Source organism: Trematomus bernacchii, unplaced genomic scaffold, assembly GCF_902827165.1.
Source record: "Trematomus bernacchii unplaced genomic scaffold, fTreBer1.1, whole genome shotgun sequence".
Lineage (NCBI taxonomy): Eukaryota > Metazoa > Chordata > Actinopteri > Perciformes > Nototheniidae > Trematomus > Trematomus bernacchii.
In genome coordinates this window covers 4,171,299-4,191,116 of record NW_022987409.1, presented here as the reverse complement: position 1 = coordinate 4,191,116, position 19,818 = coordinate 4,171,299, and the positions used below count along the sequence as shown (strand labels likewise).

Below are 19,818 nucleotides of genomic sequence, written 5' to 3'. Positions count from 1 at the left end.
ACACACCGGGCCCCGTGAGTCGCTTTTGCAGTAATTCTCAGAACAAACTAAGTTCCTGTCACAGTTTTCACTTGTAGGTCAGAGTATATAAATATCTGAGCAAAAACAGCAGTGTGCATCTAGAGCAGCCCGGCTAACTTTTTTTTTTAACCAATGAGAATAACCGCCCTAAAGCACGTACAAGCCATTCATAAACAATGTATTAAAATCCCATCTGTTGAATTAACTTCTGCTCCTAGTTAATATAAAAAAAACAATTAGCCTGGAAATGTCCTCATGCAAATCCTTCAAAACAGCACGTGTCATTAACTTCCATCTTGACTATTGATGCCTTCTTACCGGAGGAATCTGAAACTCGCTTTCACCACAGAGAGGCAGGTTTTAACTTAACAGATGCAGCCCATTTGTCAAAAACTACCCCCAGCGGCCTATTTCTATAATGTGGCAACAGGCCACATGTCACTGATAGGAAGAAGCACCGAAGTTGTGAAAACATGACAGGAAATTGCAGCAAAGTTTCAGAAGAGACATCTGCACCCTCAAACATCACATTGATGCACTGTGTGATGTCCACAACGCTGATAGATATATTATTAGAGCATCTGGCCGTTGTTAATAAGATGTAAAGAAAGACACGTTGCATCAAAGTGCCATCTTTTCAAAATCACCACTCAAGGCAAAACAAATATAAAGTCTGAAGCCTTCCAGCTGATGTAAACTATGTTCTACATTTTAAATAGTGAAAGTAGAGAAGGATAAAAACAACAACTCTGACCCTGAAATGGTTTCTTAATTACTCTTTGCTAACAAATGGGATAAAGAAGATTATTTAAGGATGATAAGAATCTTTTTAGCAAAACAATTGAACAAAACAGTCACTCTAAAAATCCCCAAACAAGACGCACTATATTATATACACCAGAAAAAGGCATGTGAAACAATGCTATTAATCTATTTTGCTGCTATATTACATATTTTTTTACACTTTTTCAAATGTTGTGACAACGCAATCAGAGCCTATACGTGTAGAGAAGATCCATTGTTTATAGATGTATTTCTTATCAATTTATTTGTATATTACAGCTTTCTTTTTAAATGGACACTGTAACAAACAGCAGCAATCTCATCATGACACTGCATTGCCTATTAGGAAATCACACAGCACCCAATGTATCTGGAAGATAAAAAAACAGTTTTCTTAAGTTCTAAATGTATATGTGAAAACAATGTGAACCTGCTGATGTTACCTTATTACTCCTATTGTGTCTTGACTCAATTGTGTACATTTAGAAGCACAATGATTCAGAGTGAAAAACACAAAAGGTTCGGATAAAACACATGCAAGTCTGTGCGTGTGTGTCAGTTGCCTCATGCTGCCCTGCTTAGGCCTTTCTTGCAGACATATTTGAAATGCTACTCTGCTGTTGTTTTGGCTGCTGTGTGGGAGCAATTTGATGCATGACTAGACTGGAAAAACGAAATTCTCTCCTTTTTATAGTGTAAGCAAGCCTCCCACAGGCATTAGACATGTGCAGGATGCTGTAGTCAACAGAAGAAAAAAAACTCTCTGTAAGATCGAAAAGAGACGCAAGAGAATCATATACAAACTCTCTCAGAACATCATGACCAAAGCTACACTTAAATCCTGAAGGGTTTCTTAAAACAGTGCTGCTATGCTGCGTGCCTGCTGCTTCTTCACAAACCCATCCCTGATGTGTTTATATTCATTCCAAAGCTAACATGTCACGGCACAGGTGTACTGGCAGCAGCAAGAGCAACAGAGGACATCATACCAGAAACATAGCAGCAGTGTACTCTGAACAAAGCTTGAAAGAAAAACAAGGACGACACTCCTCTTTCCTTATTAACTATAAACCGCACATTATTGCCCTCGACAGCAGCCATCAGTTTATGCAACTCCCCACAACAGCTTATTTTCTCAGAGGGAGACATTCCAGTTGGAGCTTTTGTGATGTATGAACTAGAAAGGATACCAGCTAGCCTTGCAGCATATGTTCATATGGAGCACTACTATCAAGTGGTGGAATGTAACTCAAGTACTGTACATAAGTTGTGTATTTACATGCATTTTTGCTACATTATACTTCTAGTCCACTAAATGGCATAAATGTTACTTTTTAATCCACACAAATATTTCGTTTTTGTGGATTTATTACTTTTTTACTTTGCAGATTCTTTGTATTAATACAAAAATAAAAATCAGCTAATAATTAAGATATATTATCATTGATAAAGCTGCCCATTCATATAACTTTATCAAAGCAGCCTTTTTCCAGCTGCAACAATAATTATCAATACTATAATGCAACAATAGTTATAATCAAGTATCAACAATAGGTGCTTTTAACTATGGGACTTTTAATATAAATTGATGCTCACACTTTTAGTAAAGTTACATTTTGAATGCAGGACGTTTGGTTGTTGCAGAGTATTTGTACCCTGCAGTCTTGTTTCTTTTCCTTGAGTAAAAGATCTGAGTACTTCTTCCAACGCTGCAAAAAGTCAGAGTGAAGGTGGGGACTCGGCAGGAAGCTGCATACCAAACAGGTCTGGACACAAGCAGTGATGTGTCCACCGGAGTCAGGCATGCAGAGATAGGGGATACACAGAGATGAAATAATGTCTCTGTCTTTTAATAAACCTTGGTCAAACTCTTGTTAAAGAAATAGTTCTGCATTTTCTTATTATAGACACATGCATTTCCAAACATTCGGTCTACCTACGCTGTAAAATGTATTATCTCTTACACACGGCAGATGATACAATGTATACCCTTAGCATAGCAGCCAGTAGCATAGCTTAGCATTAAGGCTGGAAATAGCTAGCCTGGCTCTGTTCAAATGTAACACAATGCCTACTTACCATGTGTTGGAAGTCCGATTTAGTTGTTGTTAATAGCCAGGTTTGTGTAATTTTCTAGTGCGGACATGTATACATTTACTGTGTATTTTTTAATACTGGGCAATGGCTGATTACCTGCTACTGCTGTGACATAACAATTCCAATACAGTACAACAAATGACACATATCTATCTATCTATCTATCTATCTATCTATCTATCTATCTGTCTATCTATCTATGTGCTTCCCCTTGTTTTCAATGCTTGGCTAGAATAACTGGCTGCTTGCTCTCTGCAATAAAGTGACGTTCTATGTTAAATAAATTCTTTAAATCCACTATAAACACTGTCTGCTCACAGTATGTCACACAGTATATTCGTATCTATTATGTATGATAAAGCGTCCTCTGTGGAAAGAGGTTAAAAACCCTATGGTAAATGCTAATTTGCAGCTTTAGCAAAGCTGTTTTTAAGATTCCCTCAGATCAAGCATCAGATTAGCAGCTAATAACGACTAAATCAGCTCTTTCCATCTGATCCCCCGTAAAGCCTCGCAGATAGGACCACTCACACCGAGACAGCTTATAGCACCTTGAAGAGAGCTTATCTGATTTCACACAATTGGATACTAGGTCAGTGTGGTATTAGATATCACTGGCCAATGTTTCTAATCTCAAAGCCAGTAAACGTTATGCCTGCCCCGTTCCTCGATCTAAGGGCAAAGAAGAAGAAGTGCCGAGTCATGACGTCAGCTGCATACTTTGAATAGGTACAGAAACGGTTAGGCCATGTGACTGAACTAACAAGCCTAAACTACAACTCCAGACGTATGGTTGGAGTGCATGCTTTAGGTATTAGATCATTTTTGCACCTTAGTCACCTGATCTTAAAATCACGACATTGTTGCCCTAACTACTGCTAAAAAGGTGAAGAAAAATAGGATTACTGTACTAGTGCACTAGTGCATTATACATCAAAATAATGTATATCCGCTGCTCTAAACATTAATCAAATGGTTAATTTCAGCTGTTTGGAGAAGTATTTGAGCCTGTGAAGGAAGCATAAGGACAGTCTGGTCAATATTTGAGAAGCCTTTATGAAACACTGGTTTATGACAGTCATGCGATGAGGAAGGTGCAGCACGGGGGCAGGAGATTGAGGACAATAAACTTCCTGTGCAAAGCGTCAGGAGTCCAGTCTGGTTGTAAAGGAAAATATTTACATGGTATTATTATTTAACCGTATTAATGATCTGTAATAATTATTTGTGGGAAGTAGAACAAGGAAGTAAGGTAATAAAAAAAGGCCCTCTACAAGGGGGATACAGACATTAATGACTTATACACAAAAACCGTGGCTTCAAAACTACTTTGACTGAAAAGGCCTGACAATCAGCCTCTCGAGGGGCCGGGGTTATGTTGTTCTGACGAGAATCACAATGCAAAAACGCAAAGGTAAACAAGGAGTGGCTGTTGCTTAGGAACACGCAGAGGGAGAAGGCTTGTAGAGTCGACTCTGTGGTACAAGACAGAGGGACAAGGTGGGCCTCATTCAGCTCAGAAAAGGCCCAGTGTGTATGTGCAAGGACGCATGTGGAAGACAGAGCACAACAAGCATAATCTGACGACTGTTTCTGCCTGTGTAGTAAGTTACTTTTCCTGGAGGATTCAAAGAAACTATTTGTAAAAGTTGACTTAATGAGAAATTGGAACATGAGATTATTTAATCAGCACTACTATTGCAAAGTTGAATATACCGTTATAATGTCAGACACTTTTAATAATAGTGACATAATGTGAATATAGCTTCACTAAAGACTGAATTAATAGTTTAAGATTTTGCTAAATGCTGTCTACTAGCACCATAGATCTTATTAATCATCATGTTATATTGTTTGTGTAATCTGTAGAGCCAGACAAACAGAATGGAAAATAAATAACCTTCTATTATACCAAAAGATTACGTGTACACACCTTTCAGCTTTTTTATGCGTAAACCAAACAAGATAAAAAAAAAAAAAGTTTACTTTGGAGGTACTTGAAGATTTGTTATCTTTGGACAGAGGGTTAGCTCCTTACCCGTCCAAAGTCTTTATGCTAAGCCTACTGCTTACAGATTTATATTGAACAGGTTGTAACGCTGAAACAATCTTCAATGAACTTGGTAAAAGGGGAAAAACAGTGTGTGTGAGAATGTGAGAGTAAAGTAAAATTTCATTTGGTTGTGTATTGGGAACCACTGTGCAATAATACTCTTGTCAGCCATTAAGCTTAGATGTTAAATGTTTCAGTTTCAAGCTTGAATTTCAGAAAGAAATGAAGATATAACTGTAGAGTTACTATCCCAACAGTCTGTCATTTCTGCAGGCAGCTCTGTGTGTGTGAACTGACTTGTTTAGTGGCATTAATCTGTCAAACTGTGTGGTTCAGGCCCTTGTTTGTCACACATCGTGTCCACCACACCAACCACATGTCATGACACATTTTCATTTTTCACCAAAAAGGCACCTTCATGCTTGTAAATGTGACATATTTTAAGGATCAATTTAATCAAAATGAAATGCCTAAATATATGCCACAGTCCTTTCATTTCTGGCCATGGAACATTTCATGAACACGCAGGAGAAGGCAATGAAAGGGGAAAAAGGGACATTCAAATAAAATGCAAAGTATCAAGGAAAAGCGGGAGAGGTTTAAAAACAGACATAAATAAATAAATGAACTTTAACTCTGCCCTCCATCAAAAGAGACCTTTCCACTCAGACAGGAGTTCAGTAGTTTATGCTGGAGTCATCATGGTGGGTTTTCCATACAACAGCCCGCTGCTGAGGCTTCAGACACCGCTGCAGCTGGGTGTCTGGGCCCAAAGTCTCCCAAAAACCATGTGGGGAATCAATTTCCCTCTTTGCCTGGGTCAGAATGCCTCTTTGTACTAAGTGATACTGCATTAAAGCCAACATGATGTTAAAATGTGCCTGATGGAGTGTGGGGGAGTTAGCAACAGCTAAAACGTATTCCACTAAGTATGTCAGTTTTAAGTTCAAATTCATCTCAAACCTTTTTTTTTTAGCCATGTTACATCAAGCAGTGTGGAACCCACAGAAAACATTGCCATGTATTTCCAGGCCATTGCATTATATAGAATAGTGCTAGTAGTTTATAGCAGTCACCTAGCTGTATGCTACTCAAATTATCATACAGCTACAAATAACATTTGTGCTTCAAACAAAGGCAGAGCCAACTGAACGCTGTAATGGAAATGTTTATGAGGGTCTGAATGCTGCCCTTTATCAGCCACAAAATACACATGAAACCTGCCTCCACCCACACAACCACTACGTCAGAAAAACTCAAATCAAGATACATTCATGATCATGATTTCCACAGTAAAGCAGTTCACTAGAGAAAAACAGATATTCTATTAATAAACTAAATTCATGTTGAGTGTATTTATAACCTCAAGCAAGGAGGTTATAGTTCCAGTTCGATATGTATAACTACTAGCCTGATATTCATGAAACGTGGGTCAAGGGTGAAGCATGAGCCAAGGAAAACACGATTATATTTCGGAGAGAATCAAGTCAGGGGGCCCATACTCATTATTCTTCAGTTTTGTTAACATTGCAGGACTTTGGCCTTGGTGAAGGTCTGTGCCCTACTAATAACTTTATATTTGAGAAATGTTTAGGAAGGCCTCTTTTGGTAAATCAATGTTGTAACATTCAAAGTATTTAATTCACAAAGTAAAAATACTTCATGACAAGTAAAGGTTTTGCATCCAAATAAGTTTGGAAATCATTTGGAAATACTTAAGTTATGTAAAAGTAACTACAAAAGTTGAGCAGTTGAAGCCAGACAGCAGTACATGGACCTACATGCTCTTACAGGCAAAGAATCTGTGCCCTGACCGGCATTGTACGTTGCATAACCAGGAGTGTTATCAAAAGGTGTGACCTGATATTCCACATATCATCTCTCTCACACACATGCACTCGCTCTTTCTTTCTCTCCGTCTCTGAAACATGGCGATCTTGTCGTTCGCCCATTCCTGCCAGATGGGAGTTATGATCCTTATAAAAGTAGGCGTAGGAGTTCACATCTTTCACGGTTTCTGGTGTATTTTAAATGTGATACATCACAGTGAAATTACATTCTATCCCACGTGGTTTTGAAACATTGTAGTGCTGTCTTGTTGTTTTCAGTGTACATCAACCTCTAGAACAAACATAAAAATACTCTAAGCCAACGATCAAATGTTGTGGATCATAAATAGGTTTGTAATCACTGAGAAGTCCAGAATTACATCACATCCTTTTCAGTTCTTAGAAAATAAGTCTGAAGGCTTATTCCCACAAGAGGGAAAAACAAGAACCATCACCGCTTCTCCGCCACAAATCATGAATCTAAGGGCTGAGATTAAAGCTAGACATAGAAACACTATTGTATTGGGCTCTGAGTTTAGATGTGATGATCACAGATCGAGTTCGTAATTTTTCTTCAGATAAACGGGCTGCCAGTCCCAGCTTGCAGAGAGTCAGTTGCAACACGGGTAGTCAGTTGCTCAATCGATTTCACTTTATTTAGCAAGGGAGGGTTTCCTGTGTGTACCTGTGACACACAGAAACACAATTGGCTTCAAACTACTGAGTTAGGGTTAGGGTTAGAGTTAGGGTTAGGGTTAGGGTAAGCCTTGCTCAGTGGCACCTTGGCAGTAGCCGTTGAGGAGAGTGTTACACATTAACTATCCCCACCCAGTTTTTTCCAGTTGGTCACATGAGTTCAAACTTCTAGTCACTTGCACTTCCTTTAAGAAGCCCAGAGTGCTATGGAAATTAAATGGCAAAGAATAAATAATCTGGCCTGAAAACATGATGCAAATCCATCCCTGAGTAATATAACAAACAGCCACGCTCTTTCTTTGTTATATAACCTTTTACTGGAAGGTATATGAAAGATAATGACAGTGGGTAAACAAGTTGTGTGTTTGTATTCACTTTCCTCACTATGAGTCCACAGGGTTCTGCACCCCAAAATATTTAATTAAGATAAACATGAAATTCAGTTTTCTTTGCTTTAACACATTTTTAGTTACTCCACATGGAGAACAGATATATATATATATAATGTATAGCCTTTGCAAATGCATAATTGTAGCATTGTTGCTGCCAACATATATGATATGTATTGTGTACAAGTAAAGAAATACTTGTCAGCGTTTTTGCAATAAAGAACAGTTTGTACCTGAAAAAGGAAATTGGAGCCGACGCAGCTTTTATTCAATTCAAAGCATACAAGAACAGATTGTACCTGACTATACAAAGATAGCACTGTGTTTACTGTATTTGATCCATGGGCCTGTAAGATGAAACTAAATAGATCCTCAATTTTTACATATTAACGCATGCTGGGACTATAGTTAAAAACTCCACCCCAACTCCTCCTCTCGTCATTTCCTTCTCTTGCAACGCCTCCATCATCTTGCCCAAGCCTAATGATCTAATTACAGGCTAAGACTTGTTGACTTTGTATTGTAAGAGGAGCCTACCTGACACTACTGTCCAGCCCCCTCTCTGTCTCTTCATCAGCCTGTATGTCCTCTGAATGAGGCAAACAAAATGCCTCGCTAAACATTACCCGCAGTATGAGTTCATCCTCTGAGGCACCATGGCCTCATTTACAATCCAAATAAGGGTGGGCATGAGTAGGATGAAAAAGTTAGGTCAAATGCAAACTCGTACCTGCTCAACAACAGAGCTATTCACTCACTGGGTGCATGTGCAACAGGTGTTACAAATCAAGTGCAAGGCCAATTGATCCAACCTAATAATAGTTTAGCAAATGAGCCTAAAGGATATAGATATATGCGTTTCGTGTCTCTGAAGTAGTCTCTGTTGATTGTCTTCCAAGTTACGTCAAACATTACATCAACAAAATCAATTCTGAATGCTGAACTGATGAAACAATGACTAGCTTTGGTTTTTTGCATATAACTACATAAAAGTGTTGACCAAAGTTGGGTATAAATGTGCACTGGCTAATGGCTTTACAGTGCTCTATGCAGTCACGTTGCAGCAGCATTAGAACGCAGATTAAAGAAAAGAAAAAGTGGGCGTGAAACCTAGACATTGCTCAAACTGTAGTCGTGTTTATTCAATGATTTAGTATGTGCACAATGTCCTGTGTGGTAAAAAAAAAAGTGCAGAATAGATTTCTGGTGAAACAGGAAGTGTGCTTTTTTATCTCTGCTGCACTGAGCAACATTTAGAAACAGATTCTCAAGAACATTAAGAAGAAGAATTGAACTGGCTGATGGATGGAAAAAATGGCTTTAGGGAAGGTTAACTAACACTGACATAAAAGAGGAAGCAACATACTGTGGGTTCAAACTTCCCTCTGAATTGAAATGGAGACCTTATTGGCCTCTACTTTACAAGATGAGCAACATTTTGTTTGGATGAAATGGAGATTTTGATGCATGAAGCACTGCAGGACAGACTTGCTAAACTGTGAAGAGTAACCACAGCAAAACAAAAGTAGTTTCTGGGCCAACTGATGCAGCATTTAACATTTTAAATAAAGACTATCAAACAAAGCAAAGCAACAAGGATTGAAATCAACATGATGTGTAATTACTGATTACTACACCATGACAAATACATGTGGGCTTGGTCAAGGGGCTTGCAAAACCCTGTTCCCGCCCTTGCTCCAGCACACCATATAAGGCAACAGTTCATAAAAGAAAAGCAACAACCAAACAAATCAGCAAAATGTCTATCCTATCAGTTCCTAAAATGACAAACACAACTTTACAAACTTTTTACGTGATCTCATGCGTTGCCAACTGTAGTAAGTGTCAACAAAGTTTGAGGAAACTTATTGTATGTGCGCAACCAAATATAAATAGCTCAATATATAGAACTACCATGTTCAAAGGTTGTGTGTCATGTTATGTGTTATATACACCGTGTGATGTTTGACAGTTTTCGAGCACAAAATTTGAAATCATAGTTGGTTGGAAGACATTAGGGGGAAAACTTTTACCTAAATATCAATTGTAACTGGCATCGCTTTTTAAAGCTCCTTTAACAAAACCTTAACATGTCAAATGTGCTAATAAAAATGGTACAGTAAAGCCAAAAGGTACATGTTACAGTGAACTAATTACCTAGCTACCTGTCCAATAACAAATGCAACTCACAAATATACCTACATGATGTCCCTTTAATACAGAAAATGTTAACTTTTTAAACTTTACATTCTCAGAAACCAATTTAAAAACATTTCAACTCACAACGAAAGCCAAAAAAAGGGGTAAAAGGTGAAAAGGAGGAGAACAATTCATCACTAACCTCAAAGACTCAGGGTTCGGGTGACAATGTCCATAGCAGCAACCGAACAAGTGTCGATCACAGTAACCAATGAAAATCAAGAGAAAAATAGAAAACAAAAGGCGAAAAGGGGAATAATCCAAGGTGCGGTGAGAGGGGGACAAAGCTGTCTAAAGGTGTTGACCACTGGCTGGCCTCACACCTCTTTCTCAGAGCAACAAAACAAAACTGAGGAGAGGAGGGAGAAAAAAAAAGACAATGGCTGCTGTTGGAAGCAGAAAAGGAGAAGTGTAGTGAAGCAACTTGTCCTCTCCCTATGAGTCACACAGCGCTGTCGCCATTGGTAGTGGAGCCCTGAGGCAGAGTGCCTTACACCTGGCCAATCAGCAACGAGTCTCGGCCCAAAATGCAAATGCTTTCAGGTGAGTTCAACCTGTGGCAGGGATTGGACCGTGCTGCAGCGGGGGAGGGGAGAACAGAGAGGCCCAACCAGAGAGCCACACCTCAAACAGCATGAAAGACGATAGACGGGTTTCTCCTGCAGAGGCGGAGGAGTGCTGGAGGTAAACAGTTGGACAGGTATGCACTCACTTTTAGACTTTGACCATACAATACGGGCCAGGCAGGCTGATTAAAATCTGTATGGCAGCCCAGAAGTAAAGTTCACATCTCTGTGTGTCCCATTAAAAACCTTTACAATGAATTGTGAGTCTATTGTGGTGTCAGTGAGCCAGTTTAGCTGTTGACTTGTGGGAGAGTAGTTCTCCCTGCTGTAGAAAGCCTCATAAAACAACTTCTACCAGTGGGAGGTGCAGAGATGAAACTATAAAGTCGATTGCGTTTAGGTATGAGTGAAAGCGTTTCATCTCAGAGGCGGAATTACCTCTACTGCTCCCCCCCCCCCCCACCTCCTCCTCTTTAAGATGCAGTGATTATGATCATGGTAAAACTCCTGCTGTGAATGAGAGCTGCAATGATAAATTGAGGTGTCGATTAATCCATCTACGGAAATGTTTTTTGCAACTATTTTGATAGCTTATAAAGTAGTTTTTCATTGAACAATAGTAGAAATTGCTGTTTTCATACTGAAATATTCCTGCTTTTCTTGTTAAACTCAATATTTATGTGCAAGGAACTGTCAAAATGTTAAAATGTCAATCAATCAACAAATTAATCTGCATTTTTATCATCAATGAAAATAGTGTTGGTTACAGCCATGGTTATGAACATTCATTCAATGCAATTTCAACTCAAGCAACTTCAAGTCACACATTTTTTCATTTAAGGTGTTATTAAAATATACCGAAAGTGTCACAGATCAGCTGCAGTAAGTGTGAAAAATGCTTTTTTCGGACAGATACGTATCTTTTTAAGTTCAGTGTTGAGACATACTGTGACTTGATAATAATCTTTAACAGAAATGACGCTCAAGCAGACAGGAAGCGCTGGTCTGTGGTGAGCACTCAGTGTTCACACTCAGTGTGCATCAATGTATTCACGTTTTCCACTGAAAAGCCCCATGTAGTAAATTCAACAAGCAAGCAAAGATCAAATATTTTAAATACAAGCTGTATGCAAATTGGCATTGTTGGGAAAGAACAAAAAATAAGCAAAAAGTTGGCCTTGAAGAGAATTAAATCAAAAATGATCTCATTAAACTCAACTGCAGCACGGTCTGTTTGTCATGGACACCCAAATCACCCTCTCCTCTCCACCGAGTGCTCTCATCATCACATTCATTCTTCCTGGCCTCCATTCAATGCAGTTCAGCTCACAGTGCAGCTGTTTGCCTCAGAGCAAATTGATAGCCTTGCTACGAGGAAAAGTTACTCCAAATAAGCTTCCTTTATCACCACTGCCTTTGCAAATACTGTCCACGAAGTCTTGGAGGACATTTTTTCACTTCTTGTGAAATAAACTCTTAAGGCTAATGCACTGAAGCTCTGCTACAATCCAGGACAACTGTGTAAACATACAAAAGCACACACATGCATGTACACAAGCACATTTCATTCCTGAGTTACTCCCTTTATGTAAGCCTTGAATATCATATACATCTCTGTACAAACACCAGTTTGAAGAACTTCTTACAGGTCTTAGAAATCAGAGAAGGAAATCTGTTTTATATGTGCACATATAGTTTATCTACTATGAAAGAAAAAAAAGCTATCAAAGGAAGCGTGCAATATGCCGAGTTGCAGTACTGAGTTTTTAATGTTTACGCTTGTGAAATCCTGATGCGCCGATTCAACTTATTCCACACAAAAAAGAAAGGAAAACTTTCGTGACACTGCGCGCTACATTCCAGTGATCTGTTAATTGTGGGTAATCAGCTGTGTCGAAAATATATTTCCAAACAGAAAGTCTGTGTAGGAGGAGCAAACAAATAGATGAGCGGGCAGAGGCGTGTGGTGCAGTGGGTTGTGCGTTGATGTTCGGATCACAGGTTCAAACCCCACTGCAGTCAGCATGTCGTTGTGTCCCTGGGCAAGACACTTCACCCCAAATTGCTCCTGTGAGGATTGTCCACAGTATTGAGTATGTAAGCCGCTTTGGATAAAAGCATCTAACAAGTGACATGTAATGTAATGTAATGTAATGTAATCCAAACATCCAAATTCCTTCAATGAATACTGAAGAGCGCAGATATTCCTCTGTGTGCCAGGATCTTCTGAAATGGCTGGTAGTTTGTGTTTAGAGGAAACATTACAAACAGTAATGTGACTAAGCTAAATGTCAATACATGTCCTGGAAATGTTTCATTGAATAATTCAGTGGGAGAATCCAGAGGTGGGACCAAGTCAGTCTTCTTGAGTCTTTGCAATCTAAACCCAATTCAAGACTAACAAGTCAAGTCCCACGGCCCGTATTCAGAAAGTTTCCTGAAACAAAATGTTACTCTTAGGAAGAAGATTCTGGGAAATCTTAATGACATTGTCCAAGATTGGAATCTATTGGATCGAATATGTTTATGTTGAGAAACACACCAAACGCATATTGGAAAGGGTAGAGTATAATGAATGTCACAATTTGTCTATTTTGTACACATGTAGGCTGAAATCACAAATTGGCTTTAACTGTGTTTACATCCATTTATATAAACTGCACTTCTTACAGGAAACACATCGTTTGGTTTACAGTGTTTGGAGAGGACAACTCATGGCCTCAAATCTAGACTAAACTGCAAAGCCTCATGAATGTGAATAATGTGTTATTGTGTATTTCTGGTGAACGCAGCAAAACTGTTTGCAATTATTCTCTCCGAAGAATTTACAATCCTTCCAATTATCTTTTGATAATACTGAACACAAACTAACCCACATTTGCACAACAAATCACATCCATACTCTGGGGGAAAAGCAATAAAAGTGAAGATGTTAAAATTGGGGGGTGCTTCGTGACATGTCAGGGGGATCTAATTAAAATCAGCCCACAGTGTGAAAACACAAAACGACTGTCTCAAAGAAGTACAATGTGTTCTTGTTTTATTTTTACAATGGTGGTGAATTAACTCAAGCAAAACCAAAAAAGCCTTGGTGAGTGATCAGTGCAGAGCCATGTGACCCTGCGGACTGAAAGACACACTTTTGCAGCCTGAGAATGAAAACATATGCACTCTTTTGTGCGAGATCTGCATAGAGAGGAAAACCACAACAGAATCAGGCTTAAATGGCCCCATGTTGTGCTTTGTCACCATTATTAAAGGGCAGAGCCCAGCCATCCTGTGGACCACAAAGCTGGTGCGGTCGAGGCCTGCCAGTAAATACCAGAGACCCCACCCAGTGTTGCAAACCCCTTTCCCATGAAAGTTATACCAGCACTAGCTTCAATAGTCTAAATATAGGAAGAAAGTTACCAAGTTGACAACACTGACAGGCCTACCTCTAAAGCCTTTCCCCCACAAATTGTCATTATGAACATAAACATATAATAATGGATGTAAACAATACAAATGTTAGCACTCATAGCTGTCAAGCTAGCAGCTCGTGAAGGACTCCGGGGACGCAGGTAGGTAAGCAGACTAATTCCTGCGACAGCAAAAGATACCTGAGGGTTTGTTTTTATGCGAGCATGTTGACTATTGATTTCTTTTGTTGCTGCCAACATATATGATATGTATACAAGTAAAGAAATACTTGTCAGCGTTTTTGCAATAAAGAACAGTTTGTACCTGAAAAAGGAAATTGGAGCAGACGCAGCTTTTATTCAATTCAAAAGCATACAAGAACAGATTGTACCTTTTGCGATGTATATACATTTTCAAATATAACAAATTATTTTTTATATAGGCCTATATCCTAGCTTAACATCTAATTGTACTTCATCTACAAAAATATCTGTGACAATAAATGTTATATTAGCCAAAAGCTTATTTTATGGGTCAAAGTGTAGTAATTGGAGCACTGGAGAACATTATGATTACTCTTCAATGCATTTTATATTTTTGCTCTTGAACTTGATTTATATGGCACCATGTATCTAGGCCTGTCCTAGAACTAGACTGCACCCAGCAGATCCGGATCACTCAGTACAGAGTTATTTTGGAGTGCTGTGGACTCACACAACCTGACAAACATGCCAGAACAACCCTTGACAGGATGAGATATGGGAGCCTTTTGAGGACACACAGAATTATTTGTGTAGCTTCGAGGTCGTCTGATGGCTGGTGAAGCCGCTCAAATACAGGCTGAGCATGTGAGATGCAAGCTAACAAGACAGAAGGGCACCCCACAAGAGACACAGAAGGAAGAGAATTATTGTTGCAGAAAACACCCAAAAAACCTCTGTCAGGTTTGAAAGTGGGTGAAATGCTGAAGGTAACAGAGTTACAAATATCACAGTTATTATGGTTTTTAGAAACCGTGCCAGCTGGTGGAGGTCAGAATGTGTTGTTGCAGCAATCTGGTTTCTTTAAAAAGCTGACAGTTTATTGTGCTTTGAAAACTTCATTATTCTTGGACGGTGAGCATCGTGAGCTGAGGCAGGATATGAGATGATTCACGGTGCTGACTGAGTGGGACTATAGTATGACATACAGAACTAACAAAGAGCTGTGTTTGGTCAGTGTGAGTGATTCAGTAGCACCTCGGAGCAGCAAGATGCTCAGACCACAGGCCTTTAGCAGATACTATTCAATGGTTTAACACCATGCACACACCTGACTTCTAAGAGAGCTATTCTTGAGATATAATCTAATAACTCTCTTCAAAATGCAACTTGAACACTCACGGGCCGTCTCCACGGCAGCGTTAAAAAAATCTTGGAGGTGGGCGTATCTGAGGCTTGGGGATTTTTTTGCGATCAACCAATCACATGAATCTCCCGCCCGCGACATATGAAGCCAAAAAGCCCGAAGTAAACTGGATATAAACTCCCCAAAACAGGCGAAAACATACCACTGTCTCTGCCACCTCCCTCCATGCCTGGCTCCTCTGGTTTATATCCCGGTAGGTCTGGTCATAAAGCACCGGGTGATTGATTCGCTACCGCTAATTTCTCCTCCATGTTTTGGAATATGAGGAAATGACCTGCGGTCTGTCTCTCCCAGCATACACGCCGTTTGATTGGCTAGAGCTTGAACTGTCAGATTTGCGTACACGGGATTTGATTGGCTGACGCTTCCTCCTCAGCTTCAAAAGTTGAACATTGTTCAACTTTGGATCTTGAAAATCCTGAGAATCTCCGCTCGCCTGCCCACAATGCATTTCGGCGAAAGCGAAAAAAAGTGACGTCACCCCATTCAAAGTGAATGGGCAGAAGCGTTTCAAGATTTTTTAACGCTGCCGTGGAGACGGCCCGTCAATAGCTTCAACACATTTCCACCAAACAGAGCAACACATATTTTCCTCTTCTCTCCTGTTCTTAATATACTGCACTGCATGTTTAGAATGGAAGCTATTTATTGGTTGAAAAAATATAAAGTTGGCCTAAATTGTGTATGTTATATGCATCAAACAGTTGCTACAGCGAGTATTAGTGCCAGACATTGTGGTTAAAGAAAAAAAAGGACATTTTTTTTGTCAAAAGGTCAAACTTTCAGAATACATGCTGTGTAGTTTTAGATTCAAAAGTCTGTAGTTTATTCTCATTATTTGGAGTTATTCTCAACATCTCAACTTTGTTTTCAAAACTAGTACTTCCAACGTATTCTCAACATTTTGAATTCATTCTTGAAATACAAAAAAGAAAAAGTCTTTCTCCTCTGATTTATTTGTTGCTATGCCTGGCATTACACAGATAAATGGGGGATGGCTGTTGTAGTAGGTCTACTGCTGCCGAATCCACATACATTCAGACTGAAACTTATGAATTATTAAAAAGAGAGAGCAGGCCAACAATCCAGATCATCCACATCACACCTCTGTGGGCTGTAACAGCTACCTGCAGTCAGATACTGGCAGAAAGCATTCATTGCTACGCCACGTCACTGAACCGCATAACTGCTGTTCCTACAGACGACTTATCATAAACAATCACTGAGGTTTTGAAAAGTCCATCGGTGTCACACCAGCAAACCCAGACCCAAGAGCCTGCCTGCTCCAGCAGCTTTTAACCTGAGAGCTGTAGTTTATCTCAAGCTCATTATTAATAAAATGCCACAAGGCCCTAAGAGCATATTGCTCTGTCACTCAGGGCCTAGATTATAATACCCATTGGCTGCATGCAGTTAAATAATTTAACAAGCTTGAGGACTGCCTGTCACTCTCAAATTAACGCAAATGGAAAAAAATAACCAATAAATATACTGACGGTGAAGACAGACAACAGATGTGATGAGCTCAATGCTTATTCTGTAAACTCAATTACTCACCACTCAAGAATGTGTTGAAAGTTAAATAAGGAATGGTCCTTTTACTTTTTCCAGCAAAGCTCACTCTTTGAATAGAAGCACCACTGGCTGAGCTGACTCATGAAAGGCCTCCGTGAACAACTCGCTGCTACCTCATTAGCTCCAACAGACATGAAGAATGACAGGGTGAAATACCATTATGTGCTAAAGTTGCACGCTAAGCCAGTTTCTATTTTTGTGAGGAGCTACTTTGTCTGGTCAAACTACAGTGAGCTAGAACATTACAACCCAATCCATCACTCCTTAGTGCAATTACACATACATCAGTGATACAGCTTACTACACTGGGTGCTTACTTGAACCTCTGCAGGCACCATAAAAATATCTAAGTAATGTGGTTACCTCATCTCATGATGTCAACATGCTGCTAGGGTGGACATGTTGGACTATACTGATACATCCTACACTTCAGTATCAATAAATAAGTATATTAAAGCTAATGTGTTCTTTGGTCTGTAGGGTTTCAGTTCTGTTAACTGAAAATAACACAATGTAATGTCTGTTTGTTTAAAGCAAAAATGTATTATAGCTAGCTTTTTAGACAAAACTAGATGAGTGTATTTTCCACCTTGCGTGTCCAGCTTATTTTACAAAACGAAACTTATATGCACAACACAACACAAAGGAAAGTTGTCCCCTGACATGCTAAAAATAGATTTACCATAGCCCTGCATTACATCATGACAAAGCGCATATTCATGGAGAAACTCAGGCAGGATGACTCCTCCAAAGTCACATGCTGGTGAGACAGGCGGCAAGAGAGCAGAATGAGGTTACAGGTGGAATTTCCCTCGGCTCTCCTTACTCTCTGACGTCAGGTCGAGCGGCCACGGTTTACTGCTGCTGCGTAGCAATCAAACATGTCCGACAAGGTGATATTCAGGTGACAAAAGCCTGGGGTGGTGAAACGACATGCGTACTATTAAGGAACTTTGCAAACGGCAGTTCCTCTGCACACCCTAAACAGAAAACAGCCCAAACCTGAGGTATTTTTTTTCTACATGAAAAAAAGAGAAGTACAACAGTTTTATTTCTCTTTTCACAAGTCGGTTCCTGCATTTCTGCAAGTCATTTGAGGTGTCAGCCATCTCATATGATTGTTTGTTTAGTCAAAGCATATGAACATTGCCATCTTGTGGTTATTTCTTCACACAGCCAAATTACACTGAGTCACAAAGTATCATCAGACAAAGATGGTGGCCTTAGGAAGCGTTTCACACTCTTTTTAAACTTGCAAGAGTAGCATGTATCATGTACAAGTTATGCTGCATTTGTGGACACTGAACATTAAATCTCTGGTTTAGATAATGTCACATTAGCTCCTAAATACTTATTTACGGTATCTCTTCACAGTGTTGCAGGGAGGTAAAACTGTTTTTAGATTACCACATATTCTAGGGAAAGATTCCCTGTCTCTTGCAAGGCCGCTCTGAAAGCTTTTGTGAAACCAGAGTGCTGCATTCTAAATAGGATAAAAGCTCAGATACTCTTTTTGTGTAGCCAAATCAATATCTAGCAGCCCATTAAGGCAGGCGGGTACGTCTTGGGCAAGAAGAAGAAGTGTCTAATGTCTGAGGGGCTGCTCGTCACTGAGAACAGCACAGGACAGCTCTCCATTAATGTCTGCTGATGGTGACATCACTGTCACAGGATAAGAAGGTTACCAGGAAATGCTTTGGCCTCAACCCCAGTCTGCAGTGTGCAGTGTGCACAAACACGCAGCATTAAAACTATCAAAGCAGAGCTGACAGGGAGGAAAAAGAGAAGCTAAATGTTTGGGCAGAAGCATAGCAAGATGTGTCTGAAACAAGGGCCCATGCTTGAAGCAAACAAGGCAACTCCACACTGGAGTATATTTGGAAAGTCCTGCTGTGGATAATTGCTTTCAGTGGATTGAAGTTTCCAATTATCTACAAGTCTCTGCCCAGTGTTCCCACCATAGGAGGATTGTAGGGGAGGGGAGAGAGGGTTGGTGGGTCCAGCTGGTCCTGTCTCTAGTGGGGACTGACAGGCTAAGAGCTCGTAACTCTTCCCCTCCCTCTGCGTCATGGCCGCCTACTCTGAAGGGAGCAATGGCAGTGGACCAATGAGAGCTTGTTTGTCTGTCCCATGATAGAAGCATCTTAACTGAAAAATGTAAACATCTGGCAAACATTTAGATTGCCACAGAAATAAGGTTGATCAACTATAATGTGGAAACAAACCCACTATGTCAGGCATTGCAGACATATATTTGTTGAAATTGTGAAAAGCAGCATTTGGGTTTGCACTTCGAGGAAGCTCTATGAGAATGTATCTTAACTCTCTCCTATTTCAGTCAGTATGTTCAGTGAGACTTCTTCAATGGAATAAGTGACACATGATGGAGTCAGATAATTAAAGGCTGCTATAGAGAAATATCTGGAAATACTTGTGTGATTTTAAAGGCCATTAAAATGTCCAAGATTCCAAGTTGACATATTTATACTGATCACTTTAAACATCTCAAAACAAAGAGATAACCAGTTTGTTTTAATTAAACTTGTTTTACACAACTGGATGATTATGAAAGTTGAAGCTGTAGAAATGTCAATACCAAAGGGACATGAAGCACATCATTGTCAAGATGTTCAGCACACAGACACAAAGAGACACAAACATCAGTCCAGTCACATGCAGGCTGACTGACACAAAGGGCAGCAAACTATGGAGTTGTATGCTGCAGGTCATGTATCCTAGGGGCTGAACTAACATCATATGAGCCCAGTCAAACTTCTTGTAGTCTGATAACTTTCTTACTT

General features: G+C 39.7%; 1 protein-coding gene across 7 annotated transcripts in view; it reads right to left on the bottom strand.

Annotated features, from left to right (window-relative positions):
• The window catches only part of elf1 (E74-like ETS transcription factor 1), a 39,925-nt gene that overhangs the window by 19,178 nt on the left and 929 nt on the right, over positions 1–19,818 (bottom strand). For 2 of the 7 annotated variants that reach the window (XM_034138609.1, XM_034138659.1), the window contains exon 1: positions 10,210–10,528. The exons of 1 other annotated variant lie outside the window; for it this stretch is intronic. The gene's annotated coding sequence lies outside the window, so the exon portion shown is untranslated. Of the gene's footprint in view, positions 1–10,209; positions 10,530–19,818 lie in introns of those variants that run through there. 4 more of the 7 variants (XM_034138626.1, XM_034138651.1, XM_034138642.1 and 1 more) reach the window with 3 other exon arrangements.